Genomic DNA, 10142 nt, shown 5'->3' with positions numbered 1-10142 from the left:
AGCTTGGGCACAGCGACTGCCCCTTAGTGCAGAGTGAGGACAGCCGCTCTGTCCATCAGCCCTGCTCTCAGCTGCCCTGGGCTGGCAGCTCTTCCAGCTGGAGGACTATCGCACTCGGGTGTTCCCCCCAAAAGAAAGAGGCCAGTGCTGGGAGCAGAGGAATCCAGTTTCCCAGTGCAGATCTCCAAACCCCTCACCCCATCTCATCGCACCTGAGGAGGATCTCAGCTCTGCCCTCCCAGCCAGGGACACAGAGGGCTCATGACAGCTGCCCACATGCAGCCACCCAGCAGCATTTCAATGGCCTTAGCACCAAGGTGTCTTCTCCATGGGGCTCCTGCAAAACACAGAGATGCCCTGGGAGAGCTGTGCCCTACGGGAGGGCAGCCTGCAGCCCAGCAGGACCTCCCAAGGACAGAGTCAACTGTCCTGCATTTGTTATGTCCTGAAGGGAGGGTGAGATCAGTGCCAGCCGCACACACTGCAGTACCCAGAGCCCCACAGGTGAACAGGGTGCGAGCTGGATGCTTTTCCTCCATGGCCATATGTGCGTGACAGCACACGCAGCGTTGGTGTCTGAGCTGTACTTAAATCCTCACCCCCCATACCAGTGAGTGTAACAGTGAGAAGAAGGGCAGTAGGGAGAAGAGGAGAACACGCCAAAGGAGCCCTGCCAAGGGAGGCAGGAGAGGGAGACAGAGACAGACCCTTGAGTTTTAACTCTCTTTGGTGGTCAGGGTGCTTGGGAAGGCAACTCATGGCCAAGTCTCCATGCCATTAAGGGCTGAGACTCTGCTTTGTGAGTAGTAAGGAGACCAGGGGTTGCTCCCGGGAAAGTATCTGCCCTGCAGGGGATGGCAGGAAGATGCCTGATCCCCACATCTCTGCCCTCTCCATGCTCACAGAGCCCATCCCACCTGCTGCGTGCTCAGCTCTGCCCTGCAGACACCTCCTGGCAGCAGGACACTGCCCAGGGACATCTCTGGGTGTGCAGGGGCTAAGGAGCAGCTCAGGCAAGTCCTGATGAGAACTGGGGTCTCATTGCCTACTCCAGAGCAGAGAAATAAATGCCCATCTCCCACTGCCCACTCAGCCAACCAAGAGTGGAAAAACTCAAAGCACAGATCTCTGTGTTTTCAGGTAATCCCCTACCTTGACATCTATCTTTAAAACGACCCTCTGCAAATGTCCTCCAGGTGATGTAGAAGTCTGAGCAGCCCTGACCCACGCTGCACCCTCTGGACAGCAGAGGGATCCTGCCCTGCGTCCACCCACAGGTTCTCCCCACAGCTTTGAAGGGTGCTCCCTAGGCAGGCTGAGTGCTGACCCGGGCAGACGGCAAACTCCATGCCCTGGTGCACAGCCCACTGAGGTGCAGTGACCCAGCTCTGAAGGACAGCCCTGGGCACCCACAGGTGCACACCGATCTTCAAAACCCCAGAAGGTGGCAGCTGTATTGCCTTTTCCTTCTGAACGTGCAGCAGGGAAGTCCTCCTCTGCAGCACATCCTCCTACTCTACATTACAGAAACTGTGAAAGTCCTCCTGAAAATCCCATAGGCTGTGGGATGTAGCAGCTTTTGTATATCCCTCCAGGAACACCAGTTACATTGTCCTGCAACCAGGGACTTACCATGTGGAGGGCTGTGAAGATCTGTCCCATGCAGTGAGCTCTCAGCATCCTCCCACTCCACACTGCCTTCACAGTCTCTCTGCCTCACTCCTCTCCTCTCAGCACTTGCAGGCAGTGCCCTCAGCCCTGCTGCCCTTTGCAGAGGAGCTGCTCCTGGGCAGAGCTGTCTCTCTGCAGTGCTGCCCACTTGCCAGCAGCTCCCTCCATGCTAGGAGCCCAGCCCAGCTCAGCAGCAGAGGCCCAGCCCAAGGCACCACTTTCTCTGCCCCTCTGGGCTCCCTCCAGGTGTCCCTGGGGCGCCAGGGGAACCTGCTGTGAAACAGGCTGAAGGCATCACTGATGTTCCCTCCCTCACCTGGGGAGAGAGACACTTACTTCCAGCAATGTCATTTCTCCTATCAGGAAAGGACTTGGGCATGAGAATCCCCTTTTTTGGTCCCATCATTAGGCAGGACACCCAGGAAGGTGACAAAGAAAGATCTAATTTCTTCAAGATGGGGACTTATCCTCAGTTCAATGAAATAGGCATTTCATGCTGGGTCTTTAGACCTGGGCCTAGGAAGACACGTAGCTCCCTTTTGCCCATACTATGTCTCTGCATTTGCACCCACGGGGTCTTGGACCCTTGGTACCAGGGTACCTTACAGCAAGTCAGAGCTTGCCTGGTTGCACAGCTCCAGTGCTTCAGCCCAAACGTGCAGCAGTGCCCTCAGCCAGGGGCACAGGCAGGAGGAGCTGGAGCTGTTCCTGAGCAGACAGAGCTGTGCCATGGTGGCAGAGCTCAGGACAGCTGCTCTTCAAGGACAGCATCCTCCAAGCTCCGCAAGGGGGAAACTTGATTGAAACTCAGTCTAAACTTGAAAGGCAGTTGAAGGGCACCATAAGGAGAGTTTACTGCTTCAGGAACAGTTAAAGAAGAAACAAAGATCCTGTGTGGCCACTGCTGAAGTAAGAGCAGGTGTAGATAGATGAGAGATTGTGTGTGTCCTCTTTGCCTCAAACTTCCCCAGCAAGGTCTCCCAGGCCTTTGTGCCTCAAGGTGGGACTCTGGAGGTAAAAAGCCAGCGGTGGATGGGGACCAAGTCAGGGATCACTTGAGCAAACCATCTTTTACCAGTCTCTGGGACAGGAGGGGCAGCATCCCAGGGAGCTGAGTGAGCAGGCCAATGGCACAGCAAGGCCACTCTCCATCATCTTTCAAACGTCACGGAGACTCTGGGGACTAGCTGATCACTGGCAGCACCTCTACAATGCATACACCTTTCCAGAATGCCCCAATGATGAGCAGGGGAATGAAAGGCTGTGCCCCAGAGCGTGTCCACTTGAATCCCATTTCTGGGTGTCTGAAAGAGAAGGCAACTAGGTTTACCCAGGGGAGCTTGTTCCTGGCCATCTTCTTTGCTTTCTGTGATGAAAGGACAGGATTGCTGGATGCAGAGAGAGCAGAGATGGTCTTTTACCTGGAAGTCATCAAGGCTTTCAGCATCATCCCTCCAAAAATTTCTTGTGTCCATATTAGGACAGTATGGGCTGCACGGGTGGATAAGTCGTTGAGTAAAAAACCTGCTGGAAAGCAGTTGGGCTTCGAGGAGTGTGGTACATGCGTGGTGCTCTGTCTGGAGGCATCTAGCTAGTAGGGTCCTGCAGGGGTCTAGCTTGCAACCTGCCCTGTTTCACATCTTTTCAATGACCTGGAGGATAGGAGACAGTACTTTTTCATATACCTTTGTAGAAGATATCCCATTGAGGAGAGCAGGGCAGGGCTGGAGGGCAGGTCTGCCATCCCAAAGGACATAGAAACCTCATGATATCCAGTAAAGATTCCACCAAAGTCCTGCTCTTAAAGTGGATGATGGCTCTGAAATGTCCTATGACAGGGACTGCCTAGGCGGGTAGCAGCTCTGCAGGAAAGGGTCTGCTGGTCTTTGGGTTCCATTAGGCAAAAGAGGAGCCACCAGCAAAGATGGCCAACAACAGCCTGGGCTGTGTGAGCAGGAGCACAGCCAGCGCAAGTGATTCTCTCCCTCTGCTCAGCACTTGTGACACCACATCCAGAATACTTGCCCAGGTTTTGGTTCCCCGCAATGCCAGAGAGACATTGGCAAGCTGGAGGATCCGCAAATTTCAGTGGAGGGCCACAGAGATGGCCCAGGTTGGAGCACTGGTCCTGTTAGGAGAGGCTGAGGGAGCTGGGCTTATTCACCCTGGAGATTGGAGGGCTTTGCGGGGAGGATGGAAGAGACTTGCATTGCCTACGGTGAGGTTCCCAAGAAGACACTGTGGTGCAAGGCAGGAGCACAGGAGGCTATGAGCTGGAACACGAGGGGGTCAGGCTCAATATAGGAAGAAACTTTTGCAACATGAGGACAGCCAGACATGGGAATCCATTTCCCAGAGACTGTGCTCTCTCCATCCCTGGAAGTTTCTCACACTCATCTGGATAAACCCATGAGCAACCTTGTGTGACCCTGCTTTGAGCAGGATGTTTTCTACAGATATCTAGCCAGGTCCCTTCCAGCCTGAATGACACTCTCATTCCTCACCTCTCCGTGTCCTCAACATGAGGGAAAGCCCTCAGGTTCCCTCTGACTGTGGAAATAATTCACATCAGGTAGAAGGCAGCAGCACAGCCACCCCAAACAGTCCCAATGCCATCCCTGGCCTCATCTTTAATTTACTGCTTCCCTTTTCCCCCTCTCAAATTCTTCACTGTTCACATTCTCACACCTTCCAAAAAGGCCAGCCTGCCCTGGCTGGCTGGGGTGGAGTGCATTGTCTTCATAGCAGCCCGTAGGGTTCCATGTTTTGGATTTCTGACCAAAACTCTTTTAGCTATTGCTGAAGAGTGCTTAAACAACAGGAAAGCCTTCTCTGTCTCTCACACTGCCCTTCCAATGAGTGGCCTGGTGTTGGGCAAGAAGTTGGGATGGGATGCAGCCAGGACAGCTGACCCCAAATGACCAAAGGGATATTCCATTCCAGAGGGTATCACGCTCAGGAATAAATGCCCAGGAAAAGGAACAGGAAGGGGGGACATTTGTGGTTATGACATTTGCCTTCCCAAGTCACTGTTAGTCGTGATGAAGGCCTGGAAGCTTGCCTGGAAATGGATGAACATTTCCCTGCCAATGGCATGGAGGGAAAGAATTTGTTTTCACTTTGCTTGTGAATGCAGCTTTGCTTCACTTATGAACCATTCTTAATTCCAACCCAAGAGCTTTTCTCACTTTTACCTTTCCAATTCTCTTCCCCAGGCTGCTGGTGGGGCAGTGAGCAAGTGACTGGATGGCTCATTAGTTACTGGCTGGGGTCAACCCACCACACTTGTTAATCCTTTCCACATTGGCCATGCTTGTCTTCTTTTACATCCTCCTGTGGTGTTTCTGAGATGGTTGCTGTGCCACTTTCTACCTTGGGCAGCAGATCCATGAAACAGGTCACCCCTTACATTACCTGTAGTGTCCTGCAATTGCTCGCGGTGTTATCTTGTCAGAGTGTCGGGCATCTGCACACATAGCATGACATCGGAGCCACTGCCTTGCAGTGTTCCCAAAGAGAAGAGATTCAGCTGAAGCTGAGGGTCTCGATGTCAGGCACTCATGGGAGCAGAATTCCATCACTGGCAGCCAGGAATGTCACCTTTCTTAATTTCTTCTCCTTCCAAGACCTGAGCAAGTGATGGGGAGAAAGGAAGAAAGGGTTCCTCACTGCCTTTGCAGTCCACACACACAGCTGAATTTTGTCCTACTATCAATCAAAAGTTTAGTTCAGGTTAACGTTGCTACCAAGCAGGATTTTTTGAAAGTGTTCAGATACTGTGTGCTTGTCTTAAGGGACAGAGAGTCTAGAAAGGCATCATCCAACATAAACAGCTGTCCTACAGACATCTGTGGAGCAGAGGTTAATTTTACTTATGAAGATTATTAACTAAGGAGTGCAAACCTTCAAATCAACATAAGGAGACTGAGGCACCTGCATGCTGCTATGGATGTCATAGATCCACACGACACAGGATGAGTAAGGCCACCTAAATGAAGCATCTGGAGGGCTGGCTGGTGCTGTCAATGAAGAAAATTAAACAGTACTGGAGAGCAATGAGGAAAGCCAAAGTTTTGAATCAAGAGCTTGCTGGAAAGAGCCAAAAGGAAGGCTGGGTCTGGGTGAAAGCTACCCCATGCTCTGCGGGTAAGGAACCAAGTTCAGACATTTTCCCTGGCAGCTGATTCTCTGGACCTGCACCACACAGCAGCCAGGTTTCTCAGCAGGGCTTTCCATTTCCCCTTCCAGAAATGACCATGTCCCTCCAACATTCATGGACCCCTACCTACCAGTTGGGAAAGCGCATTTTGTTGAGAGGAAGACCTCCCTGAGGCACATCTGTCCTTGAGGTCCATGGGCTTGTGCAAGGCTCGAGGTGGAGCTCCTTTGGTGCCGATATTTCTATTGCAGAGCACCCTCTGAGCACCACTGCCTAGACAGATGAGGAATGATCATCAACATTTGAAGAAACTATGAGCACATTTTGCTTCAGCTGAAATGCCTTGAACAGTTTTCACCCATAGACAATGCTTTCCCGTGATGCCAACATGGACGTTTCCAGCCCACTATCCTGGTTTCAGCTGGGATAGAGTTAATTTTCTTCTTAGTAGCTGGTATAGTGCTGTGTTTTGGATTTAGTATGCGAATAATGTTGATAACACACTGATGTTTTAGTTGTTGCTAAGTAGTGCTTACACCAGTCAAGGACTTTTCAGCTTCCCATGCTCTGCCTGGTGCACAAGAAGCTGGGAGGGGGCACAGCCAGGGGGCTGACCCAGACTGGCCACAGGGCTATTCCACACCGTATGACGTCATGCTCAGTATATAACTGGGGCGAGTTGGCCGGGGGGGAAGGGATTGCTGCTCGGGAACAGGCTGGGCATCAGTCAGGGGGTGGTGAGCAATTGTGTCGTGTATCACTTGCTTTGTACATTATTATTGTATTATATTATTATTATTATTACTACTACTACTATAATTCTATTTTATTTTACTTCAGTTATTAAACTGTTCTTATCTCAACCAGGAGTTGTCTGACTTTCACCCTTCCAATTCTCTCCCCCACCCCAATGGGGGGGAGTGAGTGAGCGGCTGTGTGGTTCCTAGTTGCTGGCTGGGGTTAAACCACAACTATGCCTGGGAGAAGAAACACTCATCTCCCCTGTTACACCCCTGACCCTGCTCTGCCCAGTGCACTGTGTATTGACTCTCAGCACTCTTTCACATCTTTCCACACGCCCTGCTTGAACTGACCACTTCTCAAGGCATCTTTTCAGCAGGCTGCCTGGGCGTACGCATTTCCCAGTGTCCATCCAGCTTTCCTCCTCCCATTGCTCTCTACCCATTCCCACACCTCTCAGCTCCTCAGGTGCTGCCCTGAGCTTCAGGCAGTTTGAAGCTTGCCTTGTCTTTCAGCAGGCTGCCTGATGGTCCCTTGAGCCATGTCCTCACTTGTGTTTCTACCTGTTTTCCCATGTATCTCACTGAAAGTGTTCTGCTAAGGTTACCGACAGTGGGAAGTGGACTTCAGTGGAGGAAACTTGGACTACATCTATTATTTTTTACTGAGCTATTCTTTTCTTTTTCTTTTTTCTTTTCTTCTTCTTTTTTTTTTTTTTTAAATTGGGAGGTAAGAAACATTATTCTGTGACTGTGTACAGCTGATTCTCCAAAGAAAGCAGGTGAGAATGTGTGCAAATGAGCTGAAGCATTGAGCTACAGTCTTTAGTGGAAAGAGCTTAGAGTTGAGAAACCCTGATGCAAGTCCCAGGCGGCCACTGAGAGAAATGACCGGTGGGGGAGGGGGCAGGGGGACCAAGGATGACGATGGGACACAGGACAAAGATGGGCTGTACAGTGTCTGACAGAAATGATCTTAACTTTCCTACATCTGCAGGCTTCATCAGGAGATGCTCTGGGTCAATCTGAATTGGAGAAGGCTGGTCTTACTTGTTGTGTAAACAGAAAAATAAAGAAAACTGGAAAAAAGAAGAAAAACTGATTTATTGTTCCTTCTTATTTAAATCTTCTCTCCTTGGCTACTCTCCTGAAAGTTTTCAAAGTAGCCACAGAAGACACGAAGAATTCGGGAAAATGATGCAGAGAGACATGGCTTGTTAGGGTGTTTTGCATGTTAATGAGCTCTCTGGTGCCAAGTTCCTGAACTGCAAAGACTGAAAGAATGAACAAGCCTCTAAAGAAGTGCAAGGCACAAGCAAGCACCAAGTTTCTGAGGGCGTTGGGGGCCCCACTGAGGGCCAGCGCTGACAAGGCCATGAAGGCAATGAGCAGTCAACGTGTCGGTCCCTGGGGGCTCATCAGGCAAAAACTGGGAGCCACTGGTTGCAGGTGGCAAAGGCCGTGTGCTGGTGGCTCTGATGCCATGTAAGCCCTTGGTGTTTATTATCAGAGTGGCCAAGCCCTGCCCCAGGACCTGATAAAGGAGGTCCTTCATGCCTTGCTCAGGACTCTGCCTAGGGTCAGTGTGAGTGGGGGGCTGTGTCTGGGGCAGGAGGCAGGAGGCAGGTTGGTGTTAGATTGGTGTTAGATTCTGTTCCTTTAATGACAAAGGTGTGGTTTTCTGGGGATGTGCCAACGCATGTGAATTCCACAAAAACCATCTGGCTTCATAGGCCTGCTAATGGCCCTCAATCACCTAAGCTGTCCCTGTCCCAGACTTGCTTGCCTCCTCAATCCCAGCACTGTACTGCACAACCTCCTTATTCTCCTAGCCTCAAATCAAACACTGAATGATTCCACTTTAGCATGACTTCCCCTTGCTCTTTCAGCTCTTCTTCTGGCCCATAACACACTTTCTTCTATGCACACACCACTCTCTCCCTCCAGTCCCATTTCTCTCACAAAGGCTTCCCACCTCCCCTGCAGTAATGGGACCTCACTCCAGGAGGTTCATGCATTCTCCAGGCTCATGGATGTTTCCTGAATTCCAGGCAAGTTTGGGTAGTGAAGGAGCGGAAGACAGAAAAGTCGGCTCGTGGGGCATGATGAGCAGTGTTCATCTACCCCCAGCAACGAGCACTCCCCATCTGCCAGGTTGAGGCATGCTCCCATGATGGAAAGTCCTCATATAAGCCCTGCTTTGTGCAGGGACCTTCAGTCACACTTCCAGGGCAAATCCACTCCTCTTCCACCCGCAGACATCAATGGCTTTCCATTTCTGGGCTCAGACATGGTTGGAAGGATTTGCTAAAGCCCTGAACCATCACCTTGCTTCTCACTGACATCCCTCCACCCTCCCTCCCATCCCTACACACTGCCAGTCACTGCCTAATTGCCAACTGGAAAGTTAAGAAGCTCTCAAGGCTTTCCATCTCGTTCTCTGGGGATGGCCGTGTTTCTCCAGTCACCATTCATGGATCCTTCAAACATCCGTTGAGGAAGCACACCAAGATGTGTGAGAGGAGGGCCTCCCTGAGGCCTCCCTGTACTCTCTGAGGTCTAAATGCTTGTGCAAGGCCTCGGGAGGAGTGTATCTGGTGCCCACATTTGTATTGCAGATGGCTGGTCTGCAACGGACCAGGAATGGAACAGAACTGGTGTCAGGACTGCCGTGGGAGGGGACACTTGGTGTCCTGGGTGGGGCTGGAGTGGAGTTAATTTTCTCCATAGCAGCCCCTACGGTGCTATGTTTTGGGGTTGTGACCAGACCAGTGTTGATAAAACACTGATGTTTTAGCTGTTGCTGAACAGCAGCTGCACAGTGCGAAGGCTTTTGCTGTTTCTCCTGCTGCCCAACCAACGAGCAGGCTGAGTGTGGGCAAGAAGCTGGGAGGGGAATCAGCCGGGACAGCTGACCCCAACTGACCAAAGGGATATCTCATACAACATCATGCTCAGCAATAAAAGCTGGGGGAGGAAGGAGGAAGACATTTGGGACTATGGCATTCCTCTTCCCAAGTAATCCTTACTCATGATGGAGCCCTGCTTGGCTGGAAAGGACTAAACACCTGCCTGCCAATGGGAAGCAGCGAACGTATTCCTGATTTTGCTTTGGTTTTACCTATTCAGGTGTCCTCTTCTTGATCCATGAGTTCCTCACTTTGCCATTCTGATTCTCTCCCCATCCCTCAGGAGAGGAGAGTGAGCAAGCGCCTGGGTGGGGTCTTAGCAGCCATGTTATGGACTTATTTCTCTTTAAATTAAAAGCAGTAACAGTACCTTGCTCTAAAATTTCTTCTTCTTCTTGATTATATATTTAATTTCTTTAAATTTATTCCTCTCATTCCTTCTTAATTGACAAGACAGTTGTAACATAAGAGTATTTAGATTTTGGCATGAAGTTTTTAGAACTGTGCTTTTTCTCTCATTGCTAACCCTTTCTTACCATTTCACAGTACCATCTCTCAGACAATGTTGCCCCTAATTCATTTCTGCTATCTACCTTTCATTCTTATTTCAAGTGTGTGTGTGTGTCTGTGCGAGGAGTTCATTGTTTTACAAAAAATTGTCAC

Source organism: Nipponia nippon, unplaced genomic scaffold, assembly GCF_047370975.1.
Source record: "Nipponia nippon isolate SJK-2023a ecotype South Korea unplaced genomic scaffold, ASM4737097v1 scaffold_56, whole genome shotgun sequence".
In the NCBI taxonomy this organism is placed as follows: domain Eukaryota; kingdom Metazoa; phylum Chordata; class Aves; order Pelecaniformes; family Threskiornithidae; genus Nipponia; species Nipponia nippon.
This window is presented reverse-complemented; position numbering follows the sequence as displayed.